This window comes from Python bivittatus, unplaced genomic scaffold (assembly GCF_059951505.1).
Source record: "Python bivittatus isolate LINGU-HERP-01145 unplaced genomic scaffold, Pbiv_v1 ctg000080_np1212, whole genome shotgun sequence".
NCBI classification, from domain to species: domain Eukaryota; kingdom Metazoa; phylum Chordata; class Lepidosauria; order Squamata; family Pythonidae; genus Python; species Python bivittatus.
Window position 1 is genome coordinate 82667542 of NW_028277035.1, and position 25251 is coordinate 82692792.

The window sequence follows — 25251 nt, forward strand, 5'->3', positions numbered from 1 at the left end:
TTGTAGGTGTAGAAGTCTAAGGAATTAATCTTTCATTCTTGCATGCGATTCTTACTTCCTGTCCTGGAATGAAGTACAATGTCGTCACGAACGACACTCCCATGCACCTCCCCCGCACCCCCCGGTAATGTAAAGGATCATAAGGGATCGTACGTATGCATTTTCATTATAAGTAGAGTTGAAAAATCATTGCAATCAGGTTTCCATTCGTAAGCGTGATTTGCGTTTCTGGAGGGGAGGAGGAGGAGAGAGAGACACGCGCAACTTTAGAAGAGCTCATCTTTTTAAACTTGGGGGGGCGAGAGAGACACCCAGTTGCATTACTCTGCCACACGGGAGTCCGAGTTCTTTCGAACGTTCCCCGGGAAAAGGCTCCCACTTTTGCCACGTGAGAAGAACGTAGGAAGAGGATTCTACCCTCCGTTGTGAGATCAGCCCGTGTCTCTCCGCGGCCACCCTCCGCCCATTCTGATTAAAAGGGCGAGCGCGACAGCCCCAAACACCGCACGGCTGCTCCGGCACGCTGCTGCAGAAGCATTAACGGCACCCGCGCCGATTAATCGGCTGCATCCTCCCGGGCGTTGATTTGATCCGCTTCTTCAGTCCCCTCGTCATGTGGCTGTCTACCGACGGCGCACGCGCAGTAGCTGGCAAAGCGAGCGTAAGTCTCCATTTTGTTGCCGTTCTCTCCCGCCTCTCCCCCTCCCCTATTTGCCTCCCACCTAGTCGGACTGAGCATCGGGACGAAGGAGGAGCGCGGGGGGGGGGGGGCGGTTGGATGTTTGCTACGGGAAACAGGTTTCTCTGGGCGCCCAGTGCACGCGCTCCTCTCCCCGCGCGGGCGGAGGAGAGGGTGGGTCGCTTTGCAACGTCAGGAAAGGGCTCGGCCTCCCCTTCCCCGCGCGCTCCCTGAAGGTTCACCTCCCCGCTTGCGCGCCCGTCATTCAGCCGGGAGGAGTGGGAAGCTGCGAGCTGCGCATCGACCGGCCTCCGGGCTTGCTCCGAGGCGTGCAGAGGCTGGCCGAATTAGAACAAACCGTTGCTTGCTAAGACGGCTAAGGGGGTGTGCGTGTGGCGCAGAGAGAAGAAGCGTGACTGTGGCGGCTGCGCTGTGGTTTGCTTCGCCGTGCTTACTAAATGAGCCGCACCGGCTGGTTCGCACAGCCCTAAGCCGCGAATAAATAAACCACATTTTCATCCGAGTGTGCTTTCTGAACCCCTAATGCAGGGACCGCAGTGATCACCGCACCCAGCGTAACGCTGGAAAACGCTTGTAACTAGGCTGTCGTTATAAACGACACTTGGCGCGATGCCCACAACGCCCTAAGCCATTAAATATAATTTACAAACCCTTCAATGGCAGGGTTTACATAGTAAGCCAAAGCTAATCAAAGCACATTATGGCTTAGTACAGCCCTTGGCTGCGAAATCTTTCATGCTATCACAAACCACACAACTCAGGCATAATTTTGCTCTTCTGAATTAATCGATGTAGATTCAATAATGCTCTATTCCTGAACTCTGCCGCTATCCCTTATTGGGCATGTATTTCGAGGTTTGATTAATGTACTTTGACTATTCTCTGTATAGAAGTGAGGATTATTAAAAGATGATGAGCCGTTTCTCTCATGAATACGCTACCCATCTGCGTAGCAGTTTCAAACAAATTTTGATCCCAGTTTTGCTTCTGGGTCTTCCTAAAACGTGCTCAGGTATTGTTTTTGCTTATTCCTCACGTGCTCCTTTTCAGGAGGAGGAGAACGGTTGTTACCATGGTGGTTGCATGCTCATTTTTTTTTCTTCTGATTTTATTTGAATATGGGACACTTTCTGATTCTGCTGTCATCAGTTTTCAAAACTTCAAAAGCCAAGTGTTGGAAGTTGGTTTATTGGATTCCTATCCTACCACAATCAATTCAACTCATAGCAGATATTCAAAATAATAATTAGAATGCAGTTAATCAGAATTAAGGAAGTCTAAATAAAAAACCCTTTGTTTCTGCTAGTAATTGATGGCTGTTCAGCTTCAATCAGACCGCTGGAGTTGTAGTTAACCATGAAAAATAATCAACTTTGACTCTAAATGTATTTCCTTTTTTATATTTAGAATTGTCCTGAGTGTGCCTTGAGTCAATGGGATGTGGACACCTGTGTGTTGGCTCACAGGGTGGTTTGTAGACTAGAGATCCTAGCCTGCATATTTCTACAGGAGTATCCTTGGAGTAAAACTGGGCTTTTGTTGCCCTTGTTATATACTGGTCAAAATGTGCTAAAACTGATTGGTACTGTTCTTACTATAATCAGGGAACGCTATATCTGGCATGGGTATATCTAAGACCAGTAACCTAATTTGTGGCTTTTTACATTACTGAAAAGCATTATGGGAAAACCTCAACTGACCAAAGGCCTGATGGGCGGCAGAGGTCAAGATTGATGGCCCTCACTGATGACAGCCATCGCATAGGGAGAATTGGAATGGGTGTAAGAGGTGTAAGTATGGTTATCAGTACGAATAAATGGAATGAAATAAAGCAAAATATGTATGTTGTATGTTCTTAAAACGAAGAGGAAGAATAAAATAATACCATACTTAATTAAAGTGGTATGACATTGTGGAGCAGGGAAGAGAGAGCCAGTTTGGTGTAGTGGTGAAGGTGCTAGACTAGAAACTGGGAGGCTTAGTTGTAGTCCTGCCTTAGGCATGAAAGCACCTGGGTGACTTTGGGGCTCTCCCTCTCTCTCTCCCTCTTTCCCCCTCTCCCTCTCCCCCCCCCCCCAGCCCAACCTACCGTACAAGGTGGTGGGTATGAGGAAAATAGGTTAGCATTATGTACCTTCAGATGTACAAAATATGGGATGGGATATAATACGTCACAGTAGTGATGGTGTACATTTGAATGAAAGTGTGAGATGTATGTATGTCAGAAAGAATGGTTGGCATCATTTAGGTTGTTACAGATGCATATGAAAGCAGGCATCCGTGAATGATGATAGTTATATGTTGCACTCCAATGAATGGTGGTAATGGAAGAACCATAATGTATAATATTCTGAACAAATGAGAAATAGGAGGAAAAACAACAACTCTCCAAGCTGCCATGAATGGATAGGTGGGAATGAAGTGACTGAAAAGATGATTTCAAGATCCAGGAATGAATTACAGTGGTGACTGCTGAGTATCTGTTTCAACAAATGCCTTTTGTTTCAATTACGTGATTAGAGGCCCTGCCTATTCAAACATACAATGGCAAAGGAATGAAAATACAATAAATCTAAAAGCGTGATTGCTTTGATTGTCTGTCATGAAAGATTGAGAGAATTAGTGAAGGAAACAAGGCTGATGAGAGAGAAACCATTGGGGAGGGTCAAGAGCAGATCTTGGGGAAAAATGGACATGGAAGAAAAGGAAAGGGGAAAGAATTGTGATGGAAAAATAAAGCTGGAAGCTCTCCCCCCCCCCCTTGCCTCTCCTGCAGCAAACTCTTTACTCCCCCCCCTTGCCTCTCCTGCAGTCTCTTTTCTCCACTTCCTCCTGCCATTCTTTGCTCGTGCAAAACTGGATTAGCTCCAAGCTATTGCATGACCCAAGAGTGACCATGTTCATACAGAAACAATGGGAGGGCCATCACCTGTCTGCTTAAGGGTTTGCCGTGGTTCTTATCCCACAACAGAAAAACCATTTATCCCCCATTTAACACGTATCCAAACCTATCCTCGAATCAGATCCCTCAGATTTCCCGCCTCTCAACCTCAAAAGTCTATAAATTCTATGCTTTTCCATTGTTCAGAGTCCCTCTTTCTTGAAGGCAGGCACCCAGTGATCATTGCAAGAAACATGGTTCTTCTCCTCAGCGTTGTGCTCCTGTGGAAAGTACAGTGACTGCAGAAAGAGAAAGTACGGGAAGGTAATTTCCCGTCCAAATGAATGGAGTGAAAATGCTACAGAGAGCCACAGAAGTGTGTGGAGTTAAGCTAAGGGAAAGTATGGACCAGGCGGAGGAAGCATGCAGAAGATCTTTCCAGTCCCATTACCTGCAGCCACACCAGGAAGCATCTGTGTTTCCTTTTGTACAATGGAGAAATGTGTTGCACCTCTGTGCTTTCTCACTATGGAGCTGGGTGGCCTTTTCAATTTAATAAATAAATATTTGGATGTGTTGATTATATCTGCGTGGGGTTTTTGTGTGTGGAAATAAAAGGGGCATGTGCATATCTGTGACCTCTGTGTATGTGTGTGTGCATGGTTTTGCTCTCCGTGCGTGTGTGTGTAGGTGTGCACTGAAGCACAGATAGGCAGCATCTGCTCTACTGGGGATCACATGATTAAGAGGAAAGAGGGAGGGGGCTTAGAATGGAGCAGTTGGCAGCATTCCAAGTCATTGCCCAAATTCCTCACCCATAAGAATGCATGGGGGGGGGGATTTTTTTTCCCCCTCCATAGCTCACCAGCCAGATCTGCTCTGTTTTCTAATATTTTTACCAGCTTCTTCCTCACTCCCTTCAAATTTGGTCCCGTTCCATTCCGTTTTCGGAGAGTTATCTTGCTGATGGATGGACAGAAGACAATTTCTAGTTCCGTTATATAATTTCTCTCCATGATTCCATTGGAAAACCATAAAGGATATTTGGTGGAATGATGACTGAAAGAAGCTCTGGATTAGAAAATGTGCATTGGAGAATGATGGTTGCAAGAAAAACATGGGGATGAAGTATACTGTGTACAGTAATGGGTAAAGAATAAAAAAATTGATGGTTGCAAAGAAAGTAGTCAGAGAGCAAAGAGCAGCTAAAAGGGGTAGAGAAAATGCAGCATGGATTTTTATTTTGGTGGAGATAAAGAATTGTGGAAATGGGTGAAAAAAGCTAAACAAACAGCCTCTGGTTGAGTGAATGGAATTAGGCCTCAGTTCTGATGGCATTTGGGCAGATCGAATCAAAATGCAAAAATACATGGCATAAAATAACAATAAGGTGCCAAGACTGAAGTATGGGCTGAAAGCACACTTAGATAAGAGTATTCCCAAGAATGTGGGCTGCAGTAAGAAGGCTTGTCACCCAGTCCCTACTCCATTCCCTTCACAAAGAAGGATGGCCTTCAACAGGTCCTCTCTAGATGCCAGGACTCTGTAAGAGTATATTTTTGCTCACTTTATTAGGTCAAAGTGAGAGGGAGAAACAACATTTAGTGGGAATGGGATATTTAAGAAGTATATGTACAACAAGAAGAAATAAGATCAAGAATGAATGGGTGCTAAATGAACGAATGTGGACCGAATATAAAAGTGAGTATCCAGCACAAAAGGAGAACGTTGAGGTGGTCTGGTCAGAAGAGAATGAATGAAGATTGAATATATGAAGGAAGGCTGCATGGGTCAAAAGGAAGGGGAAAACCAAGGAAGTCATGGTTGGATGGAGTTGATGAGATCCTGAAAAAGTGAAAGGTGAAAAATTTAAAGAATTCCACCACCTAGAGCCTCTGGAGCAGGGTTTCTCAACCTCGGCAACTTTAAGATGTGTGGACTTCAACTCCCAGAATTCCCCAGCCATCCATTAAAATTGCTGAGGTTGAGAAACCCTGCTCTAGAGTGAGGCAGTTTATAAATTTTATAAATAAAATAATAGTGTATGAAGCAGCATATGGATGTAGTGGGAGCAAGAATGATTTGCAAGGATAGACATGTATGGAGATGTATTGTGAGTTATTTGGCATAAACTAGTTTTAGCTGGTTTCTTATGCCAAGATTTTAATTCCTTTTGCTTACTATTTTTTACTCCTTTTTTGCTCTGAATGTAACATTTTTACTCTTGAAGGGGAATAACAATTAGGTAGAATTGCTCTGAAATTTTATTCAAAAGCTATACAATGCGCTAAATATAAACCAGAAAAATGGTACTTTTTAAAAGTTGGTGCTCTGCAGACTCTACTCACAGTCACTCATGTCCTGGTCATTTCCAGAATGGATTACTGTAACACACTCTACAGGGGGCTGCCCTTGAAGAGCATCTGGAAGCTTCAGCTGGTGCAGAATGCAGCTGTGCGGACAATTGTGTGTGCCTCTAGGAGGGGACATGTTACACCTCTGTTCTGTGAGCTGCGTTGGTTGCCAGTTTGCTTCCCATTGCAATTCAAAGTGCTGTTTTTGACTTTTAAAGCCCTACATGGCATGGAACCAGGTTATTTGAGGGACCGCCTCTTCCCAATTACATCTACCCATCCCACCAGGTCAAGCAGGAGGGGTATGTTGTGGGTCCCATTTCCAAAGCAGCTCCATCTGGCAGGACCCAGGAGGTGTGCCTTTTCTGCTGTGGCCTCTGCCGTCTGGAACATTATTTCCCCTGAGGTGAGATTAGCCCCATCTCTGTTAGCCTTCTGGAAGACCCTTGACGTGTTTTTTTCACCATCCTTGGGGATCCCAGGGAGACCCTGCAAGGTGGCTATATGAGATTATGTGAGTTTTTAATTGTTGCATTGTACACTTCCCAGAGTCACATGTTTGTGAGATGGGCAGCTATATAAATATGCTAAATAAATAAATTTTTCTAGGCAGTGCTTAGGAATTTTCTTAGCAATCTGGAAGGCAGCTCTGTTGGGTGCCTTGTTAACCTCTGAAATACATGAACACCCCTAGTAGTGGATGCAGTTGCCCCTAAATTGTCTCTACCTGGTCACCAATCCTGGGCAATCCCTTGGTTTTCTGAGGATCTCTGAGAAATGAAATGGGTGAAGAGACACCTAGAGTTACACTGGTAGAAAATGAGAAGTGAGTGAGACAGTTCAGCTTCAACCCTATTGGTGATCAGAATAGCAAAGTATAAATATTTCCCTGCATTTATTGCATTTACAGAGTGTGGGCCAGCAGGCTGGATGAACTAAGTGTGAGTTCCTATAATCTGCCTAGATGTTTTGTGAATAAAGCTGCTCATATTTGCTCCAAGTTGAAAGTTAGATGGATGGAATTTATTGAGATGAGAAGTCTTATGATGTTACCTGCGACATTTTTGTGCTTGTGGATCTTAAGAAAGTGGACAACGTCCTTTGTGATCTCAGTTCTGCCACTCATGGATTGGTTCCTCGCCCTATCTGGTTCATTAAAGTGGTTAGGGAAGGAATAGGAAGTCCAATCTAGGCAGTAGGAATAATTCTTTGATTGAAAGTGAAATTCTAGGAGCTCTGAAAGAGGGATCAGTCCACCCACTGAATAGGAGGCCTGGCCTGGATCCAGTGTAATTGAATAATTATCATCCTATCACCAACTTGTCCTTTTTGGTGGGGGTTGTTGAGAAAGTAGTGGGGCTGTAAAGAAGGCTCTGAAGAATATGGATGATCTTAACAGGTGACAGTCTGATTTCAGGCCTGGGCATGGAAAAGAAATTTCACTGATTGCTCTCAGTGATGACCTGTAGGAGGACTTGGACCAAGAAAATGTGATCATCTTCATCCTCCTAGACCTTTTGGTGGTACTGTGGACCATAGTAACTTTCTGAACCACCTGTGAGGGTTGGAAGTTGAAGGCCTCACATTATGGTGGTTTTGCACCTACCTGAGTGGTGAGTCTAGTTAGTGGGGCAAGCAAGTACTTGTTTAGGGAGTGCTTCAGGGCTTGGTCATATTCCCTGTTTTGTTTAACAACTATGTTCCTATGTCCTAACAACTATGTCAGCCTCAGTACTGCTATATTACACTGCTGATACAAGAGCTGCACAGGTTACCAGTGTGCTTTGTAGTGAAATTCAAGATACTGGTGTTATCTTTAAAACCCTACAAGGTTTGAGGTCTGAATATCTAAGAGATTACTTCTCACAAATAGATTCTGCCTGCCTGATCCAGATGGTTGGAGAGCACCTGCTAAGGGTTTCAACATACTCAGAAGATGGTGGAGAGATGCCTGATGGCAAGTGTTCCCTGTGTTGGCTCTCCTTCTATCAAACAACTTGTCCACCAAGATGAGGAGGCTTATGACCTTCCAAAAGCTGATTTAAAAATTGGCTCTTCTGGAAGGCCTTTTGGGAATGATTGGAGACATCCGTGCCAGGATTTAAAGCAATTTTTGCAAGTAATATAATTTGGAATGTATTGTTGCTTTATTTGGTATTAGTATATTTAAACCGTGTTGAGTCCACTAAGGATTAAGGGGGTGTGGAATAAACAAATACATCAATAAAAGATTACTGAAGTGGGAAAGAAATTGGCCCCTGGATCATATGGCATTTTAGAACAATTCTTTTGTTTCCTCTAGTGATGGCCACATGAAAAAAAACCTGGCATGTGTAAAGAAGAACCAATGTATATATTTAGTTGGAGAGGTGAGTTTTGTCCTACATGTTAGATTTCTGAAAAAGAAACAACATTGCAGTACATGCACATTAACTCCCATTTTAATGATATCTTCTCTGATATGTTTAGACTGTTGGGTTGACATGTTTAGGATTGCTGTCTTACTTTAATCTCTAGTTTAACATTTCAGTTGTAACAGTTATTTTCTAAGTAACAACAGGGACCCAGCACTACTTACTGTGGGGGGTATGTGTATGGGAGTGTGTGTGTGTGATATCTGCCCGCTTTGATCATGCTGCCTTTCTCTTCCAAAAGGATTCTTCTTTTTTGCGAAGAGAGGGAATTTGAATCCTAAGAGCAGAAACATCTACATGTTCTCCTAAAACTAGCTGGAGGATACCTAGCTAATCATTCTTGAAGGACATCTCTGCATGAAGCAGCCTTTATCTCTTTCCCAGCCCATAGCCAAGGTCACCTGACTTTGGGTTTTTCTGAATTGAAGTTGAAACAGTGTTTTCCGTCTGCACCTGACATAAATCTTGCTTCTTACACGAAGCATGTTGCTTTGAGCTGATGTGATGGAAGGTGGGATGTGCCTAACTCCTGTAGTCACCTGCAGTGAGTTGTGGCTCACAGGCAGGTCATGCAGTGGGGAGAACATATTTACCCTCTTTCCCCAAATCCCACATGTGGCATGTTGGTAAAACAGGTAGGTCTCCTATAGGTCCTGTACATGGGATGTCGAGAGCTATGTTGGCAGGTTGTGGGGGCTGCTTCAGCTATCACCACTGCCACCTCCACGTGTTGGCAGGTCATGAGGTTATCTAGGAGGAGATCTGCATCCTTGGTTATCCCACTCCCAGATGATTAGGAGCTGCAGATGATCCTGGAGTAGGCAGTGTCTATGTGCTTAGTGGGGTACCTTCACTGCAGACAGGGCTAAGTACTCTTCCTGCAAGTCCCTACCCATTTTTGGTAGCAAAAACATCATTCCAAATGCCCCGTGTGGGTAGTGGTGGACTGGACACCCAGCAATGCCATGCCTTCCAGACCCTAGGATACATTGGAGTGAAAAGCAGGATACTTTTGTTGACAACAGTTTGCACCCACACAACTCACCCATGGATCACCTACAGTGTCTAAAGCATGGGGGTAGACTGCTGCCTTGGTCATCCCATTCTGGCAGATCAGGCACTATGGAAGATCTGGAGGTGAGTAGGGTCTTCCCTGTGAAGTGGAGGGAAAATCTCCTGCCACAGATCCTTAGGGATGGAGTGATAGAGGTATGGCCTCTGTTCTCTCCCACCAGTGGTTGAATTAAATGCTGACTCTCCTTTTAATTGGACACCTTCCCCCCTCCAGGCCCTGATAAATGGCGAAGCCCACTGCTCTCACTGTCTGTCATTCCTCTCTTCTCCCAGCCCCAGGCTATGTTAGGGAAAGCAGTTAGTGGATGTTTCTTTTTTCCAGCAGGGAATCCATCAATCACCCCTGCAAGAGGGGCAGAGTTGAGATCCACTGTGGAGACCAAGCACATTGATGCCAACGTACTTCCTGACAGCACATACTATAGTAGGCTGACTGAGTCTGCATTATGCTGGGGTCACTATTGCTGGGCATTTGGGAATGGCCTGAGGATTTTGGAGGGTTCATTGTCCTGTCCCTGCTGCTTATCTCCTCTCTGCCCCCACCTGCCCCCACAGGTGAGGGATTTATGTGCTGCTCCCAGACCTGTCAAAACTAGCATGAACAATGGTAAGGTGGCTGCAACCATGCAATTGAAGCCTGGTGTCCTTTTGACATGTGTTGATGTGTAAAAAATGGGTGGGGTTTCAAATGCATGTCATCATGGAGGAAATCTGCCTGTGTTGCTGCTAAGAATCTAAATTGATTTGATGGGACATAATCAGTCAATCAATTCAAATGCATGGTTGCAGCCACTCTCTTGACTTTTTTGACCTCCCCCCCCCCCCAGCACATGTCCCTGAACCATGGGCTGAGGCTGGTTGGGCTATCTTTGTCTTCCAAATAGGGCTGGACTTTGTTTCCCAATGTCACTCCTGATTGCTCATCTGAGGCTTCTGGGAGTTGCACTGAAATCAAATACTGAAAACCAGATTCCTTCTCTGCCACCCACCCATCCCCAACTAGAGACCACCTTTAGGTTCTTTCACTTTTGGAGTGCTTCCTCTAGATCAGTGTTTTTCAAACTTGGTCACTTGAAGATGTGTAGATTTCAACCCCCAGAACTGAATCCAGATCATACTGATGCATTGCTATTTTTCTTCGTGACCTGATGTACTTTGTCTCCTGTGCTCAGTCTCTCTCCATGGGGTCAGAAACTCTGGTCTGGTTCCCACTTTATGATATTCCATAAATTGTTGACTAAGCCACAATTAGATGAGTTAATCCAACATTCTAGGCCATAAACCTTGTTTTGTGAAATATGGTGGCTGGGTCTGTGCAACATGTTAAGCCAAAGCCAGACAACCCCATGATGGCTTAGTGTCATATATGCACCCAGGCTAAAACTCTTAAGTCTGGGTATATTTGGATATTGCTGTTTTTCCTTCTCACTTTTTAATTGACTGTGCTTAAAGTTAGGTTAACCTTCCATAGCCAGTTGTGTTAGATTACATCTTCAATTCAGCCAACATGGTTGGGGTAGGCTGTGTTCACTAGGTTCTCACATCATAATAAACCATTCATTCATTCATTCATTCATTCATTCATTCATTCATTCATTCATTCATTCATTCAAATTTATTATCGCCCGATTCCAGTGGACTCTGGACTAGAATTATTTTAACTATGGCTTATTGAATAAGCCACAAATGCTTTGAATCTCTCACTGGAATTTCTATAAAACAGACTGGCTAAATTCACACAAACCATTAAGTCACAGGCAAGCATAACATTTTTGGATTAGGTTGTTCTGTGAATTCAGTTCATTACTGATTTCACACAATGTTCAATATATAATAAATAATCAGGTAAACTGCACAGTTGCTGGTTTCTTAATGCGCTCCCTGTTGTTTATAAAACAGTTTAACAATTACTTACGGTCTCACCACAGAAAATCTGGAGGGAGTAACTAGTAAAAATGTAATGGTAACTCTAGCACATTTTGGCTGTTGGAAAATTAGTATGGGTGATTTCCATTTCCATTTCCATTTTTCCAGAACAATCCCAGTCAATCCCTATATCCAGATCGAAGCAAGCACATACACCACTCAGTTCAGCTAATAAAAATGCTTTCTTTGTTTATTACACATCAGCAAACATCAGTAGTTAACCGGCAAAAATGAGACAAAAGGCAAGCAAAGGGAAAGAGAAGGGCATGAACAAGAGGCAAGAATTTACATTATCTATATAACTATATCCAAAGGAACAGGGCTTTAAAGCCTCTGGAAACAATATTGTGGGTAATTAGCATGAACAATCCCAAGGGAGTGGCCTTTGGTTATTCCAGACTTGGAAAGTAGGACACCAGGTGATCCTCCCTCTAATTCTGTATCATTGAAACAAACAATTTGGTGAATGGGGGCGATGTCTCCAACACTGGCAAAGTTCAGTCATAGTTTATAAGGGGATGTTTTTCCTCTTAGTATACAAAGTTCAGTTCTTTGCTCTGTGAATTAACTGTCTTATTAGGAAAAGTTAGAATGTTCATAATGGCACAAATGAAAAAAATTAATTAAAATATGTCCCAATCAGTGGTGACATATTTTAAATAACACAGTGAACTACGAAGGTATGCAATGATCATTGTGGAGGTGCCCTTAAGATGTGTTGCAATTCGATGTAAGAAAGGCAGTGCCCTTATTCTGCAGTGTAATGGTCCAAATCAGGCTTCTATTAAATTCATGTATTAAATTATGTTAAATATATTACTTTAATCATATTATTAAATATATAATATAAAATATAAATATATTAAATTCCAGTAGTATTTCTTGCTTCTAGGTGGATTTCCTAGTAAGTAATTTTCAAATATTTGAGGTTGATGACTTAGGCAAGATATTCCAGTCTATATCAGAGGATTTTAGCCACTTAAATTTCAATGTAAAAACTGAAATGGCTACTGGCAAAAGTGTAGTGACTATCTCAGCTTTTTTCTCTAGGACTACATTTTAGCAATGTCCAACAGATACAGATTTCCGTGATTTCATAATCTGCTTATCATATTTCTCTCTCATGCATTTTAATATATTCAAAATAGCTTTAAATCATCCTTGAATGACAGATAAATACTAGTCACAATTTTTTTCAGTTACATTCTGGGCTCTGTAAAAGAGAATGAATTTCCAAATGGCCTTTCTCCTTCAAAAAATGGAATCTAAATGGAAAATCTGGAGTGATTGTGAAAACTGAATGCAATTAACTTATCCATTCAGCCCTTTCAGTAAAGGTACTTGCATCAAAGTTGACATAGGAATAGCTACCATACAGGCATACATATTTAATTTAGTTTTGTTTTATTTTCCTATAAGAAAAATCTTTTGTATAGCAGATACAGTAGATAAATTTCAAATATGAAATCCTTTGTTAGTTTGACCTGGCCTTGTCTGAGCAGTAGATACGCTTTTTTTCTCCAGGGGATCAACCTGTGGAATATGATTTTCATTCCCATTAAACGCCTATACTGCAGCAGCGCATTGAATTTTGGTAGTAGTGGAATTTAATTACATTATTTAATTATCTCTCTTTTAAAAATCAGCAGTCATTTAAATTGATATAAATCTTGTGCAAGGTCTGAACAGCTAGACTCCTGTTTTGGAAAACTTTAGACTCCAGAAATGGCTAGAGATTTCTGCGTGAATCACTGGTGAAGGAACAAACGTACGTCAGATGTATCTAATTGAACGTTGACATTCTGAGACAAATAGGTTGTATTCTCATGCTGATATTTAAGAATCAACATGCCTAAATCCTAGCATTCTTATTTTCCAAGATTTTGTTTTTTTCTTTTTTTGTGCCTTCAAGTCAGTCTTGACTCCTGGCGATTACCTGGACAAGTCCCTGCTGTTTTCTTGGGAAAATTTTCAGAAGGGGTTTGCTGTTGCCTTCTTCCTATGGCTGAGTAACTGGCCCAAAGTCACCCAGTTGGCTTTGTGCCTAAGGCAGGGTTAGAACATGTCCTCTTGGTTCCTACCCTGGTGTGTCTAACCATTACACCAAGCTGGCTCTTGAATATGTGAGTAAAGAATAATTATTTTTAACTAAAGGTAATTTTAATTAAATGTAAATATAGTGTTTTTCCTAGCCACACCCATTCATTTTTGGGGTACAAAGGCAAAATGTATCTCTCAATCCCTAAAGTGTGAACTGGAGAGTGGGGTTTTTCAACCATCCCTGGAATAAAGCCTGACAGAAACATGTTTGTGGTACTTTGGGCCATGGGCTGATAACACATTCTTATGTGAATGGTTCATGTTTCAGCTGTTACAGTGAACTGGCTTTCAATCCTCATATGACTCTTTGATTAATGTTTCCCCACTTTCCTTCTCATTCGTTAATTCAAAGGTTGACAACCTTTTTAGACCCCAGTGCTATTGTACCTAGTCTTTGGTCCCACCCCATTCTTTCTGTGGGACACATGGCATTGTGATGCTTCTCCTTTGTCCTCCAGGACCAGTTACAGTCATTGTTAATGGAGGGAAGAGGCTAGTCCTTGACTCTTGCTTTGTGAGGTGCATAAGGGTTCAGTTCTCTCCTTTGTCCTGTTTAACACCTACATGAAGCTGTTGACGGAGGTCATCCATTGGCATGGGGTTAGGAATCATCAGTATGATGATAACTCCACTCCTGATTGCCCAAGCAACATGGTCAGGGTTGTGACTCAGTATCCAGAGTTGTGGATTGAGAGAAACAGCCTCAACCCTAGCAAAACTGAGTGGGTGTGGATTTTGATGTCTGCTGGATCCAGAGATTTTCCATCTTGGATTCTGAATGGGGTTGCACTTCCTCAGATAGGCCTACTGTACAATTTGGGGGTCCTCTTAGATTCACAACTGCTGGCTGAAGTCTAAAGGCAGCCATGGCTCAGACGGCCTTTGCACAAATCCATCTTGTGTTCCAGATGCACCCATTGGGAAGACCTACTCACAGTCATACCTTGCTCATCTCTTGTCTGAATTGCGGCAATGTGCTCTTCCTGATGCTGCCCTTAAAGATCACTTGGAAGCTATTGCTGGTCTAGAATGCACCTGTGTAGACAAGTTCCACCTCAGTACACTTATAATATAACACTGCTACTCTGAGGGCTGCACTAGTTGCCAGTGGGTTCCTGGTGAAATTCAAGGTCTGGTTGTCATCTTTAAAGTCCTTCAGGGCACAGGGACTGATTCTTTGCAAAACCTCCTGTTACCAATTATCTCAACCTGTCCAATATGGTTGGTATTAACTAGGTCCCATAATTTAAGCAGTGTCATATGGTTGGACCCGGAAAATGCCTTTCCTCAGTTGTTACACCTGGAATTGTATTCCCTCTGAAAGCCAGATGGCCCCAATCCTGGCTACTTAGAAGATCTGTTTTTTCCCCCAAGCACTGGGTCATGAAGTAATTTGAACTTGTCTGGATTGATTATTTTTGGTTGTTGATTTGTCTCAAGTGTAATTTGGTTTACGTCTCATGGCTTCATAATAAGAGTGGTTATATACAGTAATTCTTTTAATAATATGTGAATGAATAAATTTATTATATTTTATTCTTACATTTGTTGTTTTGATTCTATACCACTCTGAGTTGTATGTTGAGTGGGTGGCTAAATAAATTGACTAAATAAATAAATAAATACTTCATGCCTGACAATCTTACTCTGAGGTCTTACGCGAGGGCACTGCTATCTTGGATGACTTCACATGAGAACTCATTTAAATTGTTGCACAGTTATATTTGTTATAACTTTAGTTGTAATTGGAGGGATTGATGGGTGCCATTTTTGGGGAGGTGAATGCCTTGATGTCCGTATGTACTATGATATTAATATCAAAATTAATTGGTATACGTAGTTTATCAGTTTTAAATAATAAACAGTAATTCGGTATATCTGTTCTCCAATGTCATTAACACTTCCAAGTTAAGCTTCTTTAATCCTAAGGACCTCTCACTAATGATCAAATTCTGTACTTGCAATTATGTGGAAAATGATTCATTTTCCCCTATAATTTTGCCTTGATTATTGCAGGTGTTTAGTAACTCATGGGCAAATGGCATCTCTGAAGCCCAAACATTTTTTTGCAGCTGGACAGAAAGACCGAGAAAGGAACAAACAAAAGAAAAGTGGAATAGAAGAAGTAAAGCAAAAAGGCACATATTAGGTATGAGCAAAACTTAACATTCCAAAACAGAACATTCCAGAGAATTCCAGAACATTGTGTTCCTTCCCCAGCCCACAATGATTTTCCAATTCCAGGGTTTTCTGCAAGTTAATCCTTTGAACTGGAAGCAGATAGAATTTGGGGCTGGGCCAGATCCAGAACGCCAAGAATCACTTCTAGTTTGGATGGTAACCCTTCAAAAAAGCAAGAATGTTATGTTTTACACACCTCTACCAAATGTCAATGAAGATATTCAAATTTAGGATTCACTACATATGAGAATGAGAGTTAAACCAAATATTTTATAGAAAATTTATTTCCGGGGAGGGGGATAGATAGCAAAAAATATAGTGTCTTCTAGTGGTTTTTAGACTTTAATTCCCATCCTCCCTGACTATTATTTATGTTGACTGTTGAATAAACTGAAAAGGAATTCAGAGTATGAGAGAACAAGAGCACATAAAAGAAGTGAAGAACATTGTTTCAAGAGGTTATTGTTAGGTGGTTGAAGATGATGGAAATAAAAGAATGTGGTCACAAGCTGTGCTATGCTGAAATATAAGGGCAACAAAATTAAGGGAGCAAGGTCATGATTTAGTATAAATTATATTGATTTGGTTTTAGAACAGAAAGACAATGTAGGAATGTAAGAAAAGATCAACATCTTTTCTTACGTCTTGAATGTAAGAAAAGATCAACTGATGAATGCTTTTGGCATCAGAACTGAAATACAAAGAGAAGTTCTGAATGCTTTATTGATGACTTACTAATGAAAATGAGAGAAATTACATATATTTTTATTCAGCACATTTTCAGAAAAGTAATCCATATCCTCCTTATTACAGAACTAATCACTGCATTATTTTAAATACATTCTTCCATAATCTGGTTCACTAATTATGTTGTATATACTTAGTACCACTATGTCATTTTTACCTGCTTTTTATGCTATATTTTCTGTTCTAGCTTCATTATGAAGTAGTATTGCTAATATATCAGTATATAAAATTAGACCCCAGGGACATCTTCCCTAACTATCCCTGCCTAGCAAAATTTCATGAACTAATAATCCATTAGCAATTGACTCGTTGTAGACCTTTGTGTGTCAAGTGAGTATTTCCTCAGCTTCTTCACAGAATTATCTTAAAATACTATTTCCATAGAATATACTGGTACTAAGGTTTGGAGCTCATTGAAGCTTATTGGATTCTGGCATTCTGTATTCAATCTAATTTTGCTCACTTATGTGCTGTATTGCTCTGTCTCCCATCCAGCATGGTGGATCAGAGGTTGTTTGGATTTAGAAGCAATGACCACATCATTATAATTTGGGGGGGGGGGTGCTTTCTGGACAGGTCCCTGCAGTTTTCTTGGCAAGATTTTCAGAAGTGACTTGCCACTGGCTTCTTCCTAGAGTTAACAGAAAGTGACTGGCCCAAGGTCATCCAGCTGGCTCTGTGCTTAAGGTGGGACTAGAACTCACAGTCTCCTGGTTTCTAGCCTGGTGCCTTAACCACCTCACCAAGCTGCCTCTCTTCTAGTATGAATACTTGAGGCTTTATTCTAAGGCAGTGTAAGAAAATAAAAGAATAAGCTAACATGCGACCGCAATCAAAGAATATTCAAGGGTACTGAAGAATGTAACATAATACAAGACAGAATCAAAGAATATTCAAAAACATAATGAAACAAGAAGACAAAGAAAGACCTTACACTCCCTTCTGCCAGTCAGGGAACCCCAAACAGATGATGGCAGGTGGGCTCCTTCAAATCGAGCAAATGCACAGCACCCTCCCAGATGGATCTGCATCAAGGTTTCATCTCATGAGGGTTTCTGACTAGTTTATATAAGCTGTGAACCACCATGACTCACACCTATTTTTGATAGTCTTGTCTCACTGGAGTTTGCCAAGGACAAGTCTAACTTATCTTGTGCTTGAAATGCTTTACTTGTTCCTGCCAAGAAACAGACTGTCAAGGTTAAGGAGCATTTTTTTATACCAGGTAGTGATGCAGCCATCAAGGTAAAGGAATATTTGTTTCTCAAGGTTTTTAGATTGAAGATGAAAAAGTTCATCCCACTCTACACAGGTGTATCACCAAGGACAGGGCAAAACAAAGTGTAATGTTTTAGTGACTAAAAATAAATGCTTGCTTAATTCTGTATTACATACTCAGTCATTACATGGGAATATAAAGTTTTGTGTACCGTGTACCTAAGGGAAAGAGGTACACACCGCTATCCAATTCCTCCTGTCCAATCTTCTCGTAAAAACACCATCACTATATGTACTAAGTGCTAACATGCCTTATTAGGTTTTGACACAGTGCATGGTATGAACTTTGCCTTTGTGGTTTTAACTGGTGGTTCTTGGATTAGCATAATGGACATTGCCATCTACTTTGCCTTTGTTCATTTTTGCTACATTTACTTTGTTACTGAAGTACAGCTGAGGGCAGTGTGTGAATCTAGGCCAGTATTTCTCAACCGTAGCAACTTGAAGATGTGTGAACTTCAACTCCCAGAATTCCCCAGCCAGCATGCTGGGGAAAAGTGGGTGAGTAAACAGGATACTGGCCAAGACTGAAGATACCTAGCAAGTAGCAATTGGCTATAGTTTGCTGCATCAACTGGTGCAACACCATGGGGAAACTTATCATTAATGTTAAGCATAGCTTAGTGTGTTGTAGGAACATTCCCAGCAGGGGTGTTCGTGAGAGGGGGGTTAAAAAAAGATCAAGATGGCATCTGTGACAATATAGTCAATGTCATGCCTCCTTTTTATTGGACCATGTGGCACATATAAAAAGGAGGCAGAGCTTCCATTGTATGCTTGAAACCACCATCTTGATTTTTGTTTTTTTTTATTCTCCCGGCAGATGCCATGGTTCATTACCTTGTAAGGTTTACCCCATTCGTCTCAGAGAAACTCTCGTGACACATGTGTTCAGCAAAGAAGTTTACTCAAGCGTAATGTAAGTAAGTACAGACAAAGCCAGGATTGGCTTGGCACCTTTTACATACAATTTATAGTCCCCCGTTCCGGCGCTTAGCCCCTGTTGCTTGGTTACAGATTACCCGCAGTAATCCCCCCCTTCACTCAAATGGCAGATTCAGTCCAGCTCTTTTGTGTTCTTGATTGCTTTCTGTCGATGGCGTTGTTGTTGTATTCGATGGGTCTTTCTGTTGCTCGCAAAGCCGGGAGTTCCCAATCACGCGCTGATTGCTTTACCTCTAATCCGCTGCTCTCCCCTTTGTCTGCAGTGCCCTAGGCAAATTGGCGTTGACACAAAGTATCCGCTTGCGGTTTAGTTAAGCGGTGCCAGCTGGCCCATTAATCAGTTCGTGGTTTCCCACTTTCCCTTTCCTTGCTAGCGCTTGAATGGTGAAACTGACTAAGCGCGGCTGGGCAAGTTCCTAGCCGTGCCGCGCCTCTGACATACCTCACGTTTTCTTTTCCTGCTGTCTGGTTGGTAATTTATAAAAAACAAAGCAAGGTGGATAAAATACAATGTAGACAATTTTAGATGTCTTCAGTATGGACTGGATCCTAGTATCAAAGCTGGCTGTTCTGCATAGACAATATTTAGAATTTGGAAATGTCTTGAGCAGAACAATGAGCTATCTTGGCCTTCTCTCAGAAATGTTCTGCTTCCTTTGGTGATACAACAATTTAAGTTGCTTTAATTCCATATATTACCAAAGTTAAGTGTAGACTTACAAACAAAAGGGAAGTGAAGCTACCTCGGAGCCTTGATCCCTCAAAACTTCCTACTATAATTCTACAAACATCCCACTTAATTTAGTTTAGTTTAATCTTACACAAAGCAAGTAACAGATGCTACCACTGATAAACTGAGATAAATATTAATGCAGTTTTTTAAAAAAGCATTCTATGCAGTTTGCATACATATGTATCAGCTTTCTATTCTGCTCTCTTCATCAGTTTAGATAAATACAAAATTAAAATTTTGGTGTGTCTTCGCAAACAGATTAGGAGTATCTTGGTATCATAGTAAAACTTAAATTGTCCTTTTTGTCCCTTTTTATCTTGGTTTTACGATGTGAAGAATTGACATTGCTATCTTTAGGATATTTATTCAGAACTAAATTATTCACTGTAATCAATGCAATCCTGTACATGAATATCTGGAAATGCCCCACTAAATATGTATAAACATGCATTGAGTAAGCATGCATATAATTGTGCTGATAAATTGTAAATCCTCTATTTTTTAAGATCTTTCAACTGGAATTTTGGGATTATCTTGTTAGAAAGTCCATGGTAGGAGGGAGTAAAAAAGAAAAAGAAAACAAGATAAATGAATAGGTCTAGGTCAGCTATTGTAGCCTTTTTCTCTGAGCAGGATTATCCTGCTGTCATACAAGTGATAACCTTGTATATACATGAAAAGATTTGGTATTTTATGTTGCTCATGTTCAGTTTGTCATCTGCTGTCTTCTAAATCCTCTTCTGCACACTTATCCTTACAGACAGATTCTTCCCCTCCTATTCTTTGGTAATTTTTCTTCCAAATACTCTGAATATACAGGAAGGTAAATAAGAATGGGGCATTTGTAGTGCTTTTAAAAGGTGGCTTTTCGTATGTGCATTTGGGGACTGAGGCATGGATGAGAGAGGCACCTGCACTGAGTCAAATCTGGCTGCTTTATGTTTTGGGGTGGTTTCATGATGCTATTATGATGATGATGATATTGAATTTATGTTGTGATAGTATTTTATTTATTTATTTATCTATCTATCTATCTATCTATCATATTTATATGGCTGCCCATCTCACATAAAAGTGACATGATTTTGATAAATTCTGATTTATTGTAAGCTGTGTGTTCTAGGTTTTGCTGCCAGGCGCTTAGAGTTGTATGATTGAAGTGGCGTAGAAGCCTCTGCAATAAATAAATATTTTCCCAAAAGGAAGCCATTGATTTTTCAAGCAGCTTTCCCTGGACTGTTATATTTGTTCGTGACAAATGATGAACCGTAGTTTACTAAGTTGCTAATTTTTTTTCCAATATGAGTTCATTAGTTATTTTTTTTCCTCCACAGAATGTATAAGATCTGAAAGTGAAAGAGGCACTTTGGAGCGTAGGGGCAGGTGTAATACGTGATTCAGCTCATGGGCATTCATAGTCATTTGTTGAAGTCCTTGGAACTGGAGTGAAGCATGTATGAATGTGCATATGTATGTGAAATGTATTAGAATATACATTTGTATACAGTGGAAGGATAGCGTAGTGGATAGAGCGCCACCCTTTGATGCAAGAGACTAGGGTTTGAATCCCGGCTGGTCCCTACTTTGCCAGTAGGGGTCCTTGGGCAAAGACCCCCTAATGCTTCACCTGCCTGCCTCAGATATAAGAGTGACACAAACTAAGAGAGTCATGCCAGTTCAGACATTGCCCAGATGTTGGGGAACCAGAACAACATGCAATAAGTGGGCTACTGGAACAAACCATACATGGACAAGGCAAGAGAACCAGGAATTGATGGAATGCTACTACAACAGTAGACCTAATGACTCCTCATCTGGGAGAGTGGCTCCAACAGATCCCAGGAACAACATCCGAGCTCTCTGTCCAGAAGAGTGCAGTGCTAGGAACAGCTAAGATACTATGCAGAACCCTCAAACTCCCAGGCCTCTGGTGGAGGACCTGAGATTGAGGAAGACACATACCACTCATAGAGGTGAGAAGGGATTTTTTAAAAAAATAGGTATATTAACCACTGCAGCATAGTTTCTGATTATACACCAGTGTGGGAGTTCAGGGCTTGGTATAGCCCCCCCCCCCTTTTTAGCTTCATACTAACCACGTGTGGGCAGGTGCAAGCAAGCCTTGTGGAGCTGACCCCAACTCTTATAGTCTGCTAATACAGCACAACATTCTTCTACAGAAGAGTTATAAAGTTCAGAAGCCCCAAGGAAAGATGCAAGGTTGTGGCGTGTATAATAGTAAGCCAGGATTTTGGTTCGTTAAACAAGCCACATGTTTCACATAGCATGCTAAGTCAAAAAGCCAAGAATCCTAATATATGGATAAGTGTTATGTGTGAACCAGACCATTTTTAAAAGGGGGTGTGCTGAAGCATAGTATATAAATAAACTTATTCTTCATGGAAATGTTGTCACACTAAATTGTATTAGTTTATTCCATTTTTGGCATTTTTCATTGTTGGAAATAATTTCCAAAGTGGAATAATAGTACATTGAATTTTATATGACACCCATGCTTTAATTATGAAAAGCTGGACATCCGTTCTTCTACTACCATGTTATTTAATTCGGAATCAAGAATAGTATTCAGGAAGCATAAACAATTTATTTTCTTGGTTTCCTATTTATTATATTGTTTTGCGGTCTTTTTTGCAGTCAGGAAGAATGGAAAATCAGAAAGATTATACTCTACCAAAAGTTAGTAAGCTTTTGAAACATTCTAATGAACGATTCCAAAAGGGAAGATATGCAAAGATGCATTTTTACCAGTGGCCTCAGAAAACCATGTTTCAACATACATGGACCTGATTCAAAACATTACAATATAATCTTGTTAATTTAGTTTTGGTTTAATGTGATACATGAATCCCTCCATTGATTGGGGTTACTCAATCCAACCATTGTGTTTTGTGAATCAGGTTTGTGATTTGTGTTTTATATGACCTGCAAATTAAATTTCTTCAATAAGCCATGGTAAAAGCAAACTATTATTTAATGTACTTTGTGAATTCAGCCATTTTGATTAATTATGTTAGTCTCTCAGCGTACCGTTTTGCTAGAGAAAATGCAAATAGAGAGCTCTACCCTTTTTCAGGAGGAGATGATGCAGAATAATTACCATTTGGGGACAGAAATTGCCACTCTTCTTCTTTCTGTTTTATTAGTGTGCAGAATTAGAATTCCAAGCTTTCATAGAAAATAAGGACAGAATTACAGTGGAACAGAAATATAAGTATGGGTCATGAGTAAATGAGATGAACAATAGAGAGTCACAAATTAGAGGGCATTTCTTAGATTTTCTTGGATTCTAGTTTGTGCTCTGAGAGGCAATTTCCATGGAGACTCTTGACTTTTCCTCTTATGAGATTTTTCTCTGGTTAAACATGCTCAGTCTTTTCACTCATATCAGAGTTGTGTGCAAAGTTTGCTTCCAGTGCTGTAACTGAGGATATTGTGATCACCTCAGTGTTTATACTTGGCATATTTGCAAAAGTTCTGTTGGCATTGCAACCCTTTTAGCGGCTTTGCAGTAAAAAAAATAATGAAGTGTTATCATGCATGATTAAACCAAACTGTCATATTGATTCTTGTTTGCAGAAAGTTGAGTCTTTTTATGAAGAAGTTTTAATAGGGGCACATTGCTTATATCATTTTAAAGCAGTAACCAGTTAACTGGCTGGATAAGCTATGCAACTGGAAGGTGCTCTCATTGGAAGTATATTAGTCTGGGACGGTGCTAAAGAAGGTTTCCAGGAATAATGGGAAGTCAGCTAAAAACATAGGCCAATCACCTGGTTTTGAAGGAACATCTGAAGGAAATGTCATCTTGAGGCAAGCCGCTTGATGGATCATGTCTTGGTAGAGCTATAAGCATGAAAGGAAGATAGAAAACAAGAGACCAATAGGAGAGCTTCAGGGTTTCACGAGCTCTACCTCAGCAAACAAAGCAGCCTTTTAAGTGGCGAGAAGATGCTGAGGGATGCTGGAATGCCGTATTTCTCTTTCTGGCTCATTCAAAATCGAAGCAAAAATGGTGTAGGTGGTGGTGCTGGAGGTCAAGTGTCTGGGCAACTGCCTGGGTCTAATTGGGAGCTCTTAACTTGATGCTTTGAGAAGGATCAGACTTTTGAGAGAAAAAAGGCTCTCCCTAATGATATGAGACATTTTGTAAAGGCTAAAATCGCTCCCTTTCTCATGACATAGACACCCGTTCAGCATTGTGTTTTTATTGGTGGAAACAGGGCTCCCTGAATGAGAATTGATTTTCAGCACTTGCTGTATTTTGAAAAACAGGACTGCAAGCCAAGAAAACATTAGAAAGAGAAGTGAACTAAAGGGGATAGTTATGGACTTCCTGCCCTGGACATAGAAAGGCTATTTTGCTAGTAGAGAGGATTACCATTAGCAAATTATTAAAATACCCTTTCTTCCTCCTTGATGCATATCCCGCCAATCTGCTGTATGTGCCTGAAAATACAAATTTCTCCCTTGGATCTGGGGTCCAGTCATTAGAGTCATATATTGCTGAATGTGAGAAATCAGTGAAATTGTCAATTGTCTAATTAACTATGCCATTGCTAGACAACCAAGACCTGTGCCAGGGTGCCTGGGGAACAAATAGATGTGAAATGCTGCTCAGTCCCAACTCGCTCTTTTTAGGTTCATATTTTGTTACGTATAAAATGCTTGTAATGATTCATAGCCATTCAGTATTAAAATAGCCTTAGCTTAAGCAAATGCTAAAAATATTTTTTGCTACATTATTTTTTACTTCCTTTTTTCTTTTGACTTGGGGAATTGGCTTTTTTCTCAATCAAAAACTACTGATAGTTTTCATTTAGGTGTGTGAGAAGGGTAGCGTATTCATTCATTCATTCATTCATTCATTCATTCATTCATTCATTCATTCATTCATTTATATCGAGAGTTTTACATAAAGTAAAAGACAAATCTAAAGAAAAAGAAACGAAAGAAAGAGGTGCAAGTAAAGAAAAAAATAGAAGAAATTAAAGTTATGAAATGTGATGACTTCCGACCTTTTCTTCAATAGATAATTACAATTTTATAATCCCTCCTCCTTCTTAGATGTTATACAAATCCCTTCAGCCCCTTACTTGATCCACTTCTTTTTTAATCCTCAAACCCACGTATAATCATATCATTTTTTTCTTCTTTCAGCAAAAAGTCCATATAAGGTTTCCAGTCTTTCAGAAAAGTTGAGAAGGACAGCATATTATTAATGATTTCTTTTAAATACAAGTACCAATAATTAACAATGTTGTTGTTAACATCTGCTGGATATTAAGAGTACACCCAGGCCAGAAATCTGTCCAGTTCCACTGATCTGATGGAAAACAGTGATTTGATGACATTTGATTCATTTTCCTTCATATGGATAGTCTGGGAAACTGTTTGGCTCACAGAGAAACAAATAGAGGGAAATAGCTGTTATGTGGCTGTTATCAAGCTAAGATATGTAGAATGCGATAAGATTCCTTTCTTGTGGAACCAGTAATTTTAAGCACCTGCACCAAAGACTTCCCAAAGCCACGCTGTGTATAAATCGCCATGAAAAGTGAAAGCCTTAACTATGTCCAGTTGTGTGAACCACCCACATTCTGTCTGTGATGTATCATTTAGGCACCATCTCAACTAGGTCATCAGCTGGAATTTTGGCTCAGCATTAACACTTGCTGCACAAGGAACACTTGCCTTGTGTTTTGGGCCCCTGAATTTTGCCTTGTGATGCTCCACTGTGGCTGGGAATTTACTGGAAGAGTTTTGTTTCTTATTTTCTCAGTTTCTTACCAAAGGGAATTCTTGTTCACTGAGATGTGTATGGGAAAGAGAAAAAGAGATAAGTTGTAATACATTGATTTGAAAATTAAGTTATGAAGAGAGATACCTGTCTTGTCATG

The 25251-nt window shown here is 40.7% G+C and overlaps 1 protein-coding gene across 11 annotated transcripts in view; it reads left to right on the forward strand.

Moving 5' to 3' along the window:
* The first annotated feature begins 355 nt into the window (after positions 1–355).
* FHIT (fragile histidine triad diadenosine triphosphatase) overlaps positions 356–25251 on the forward strand; it is a 1182997-nt gene continuing 1158101 nt past the window's right edge. For 3 of the 11 annotated variants that reach the window (XM_088134428.1, XM_088134429.1, XM_088134432.1), the window contains exons 1-4: positions 356–661; positions 2377–2490; positions 15466–15598; positions 18479–18574. The gene's annotated coding sequence lies outside the window, so the exon portion shown is untranslated. Of the gene's footprint in view, positions 662–2376; positions 2491–3788; positions 4165–15465; positions 15599–18478; positions 18579–25251 lie in introns of those variants that run through there. The other 8 variants (XM_088134434.1, XM_088134435.1, XM_088134431.1 and 5 more) reach the window with 7 other exon arrangements.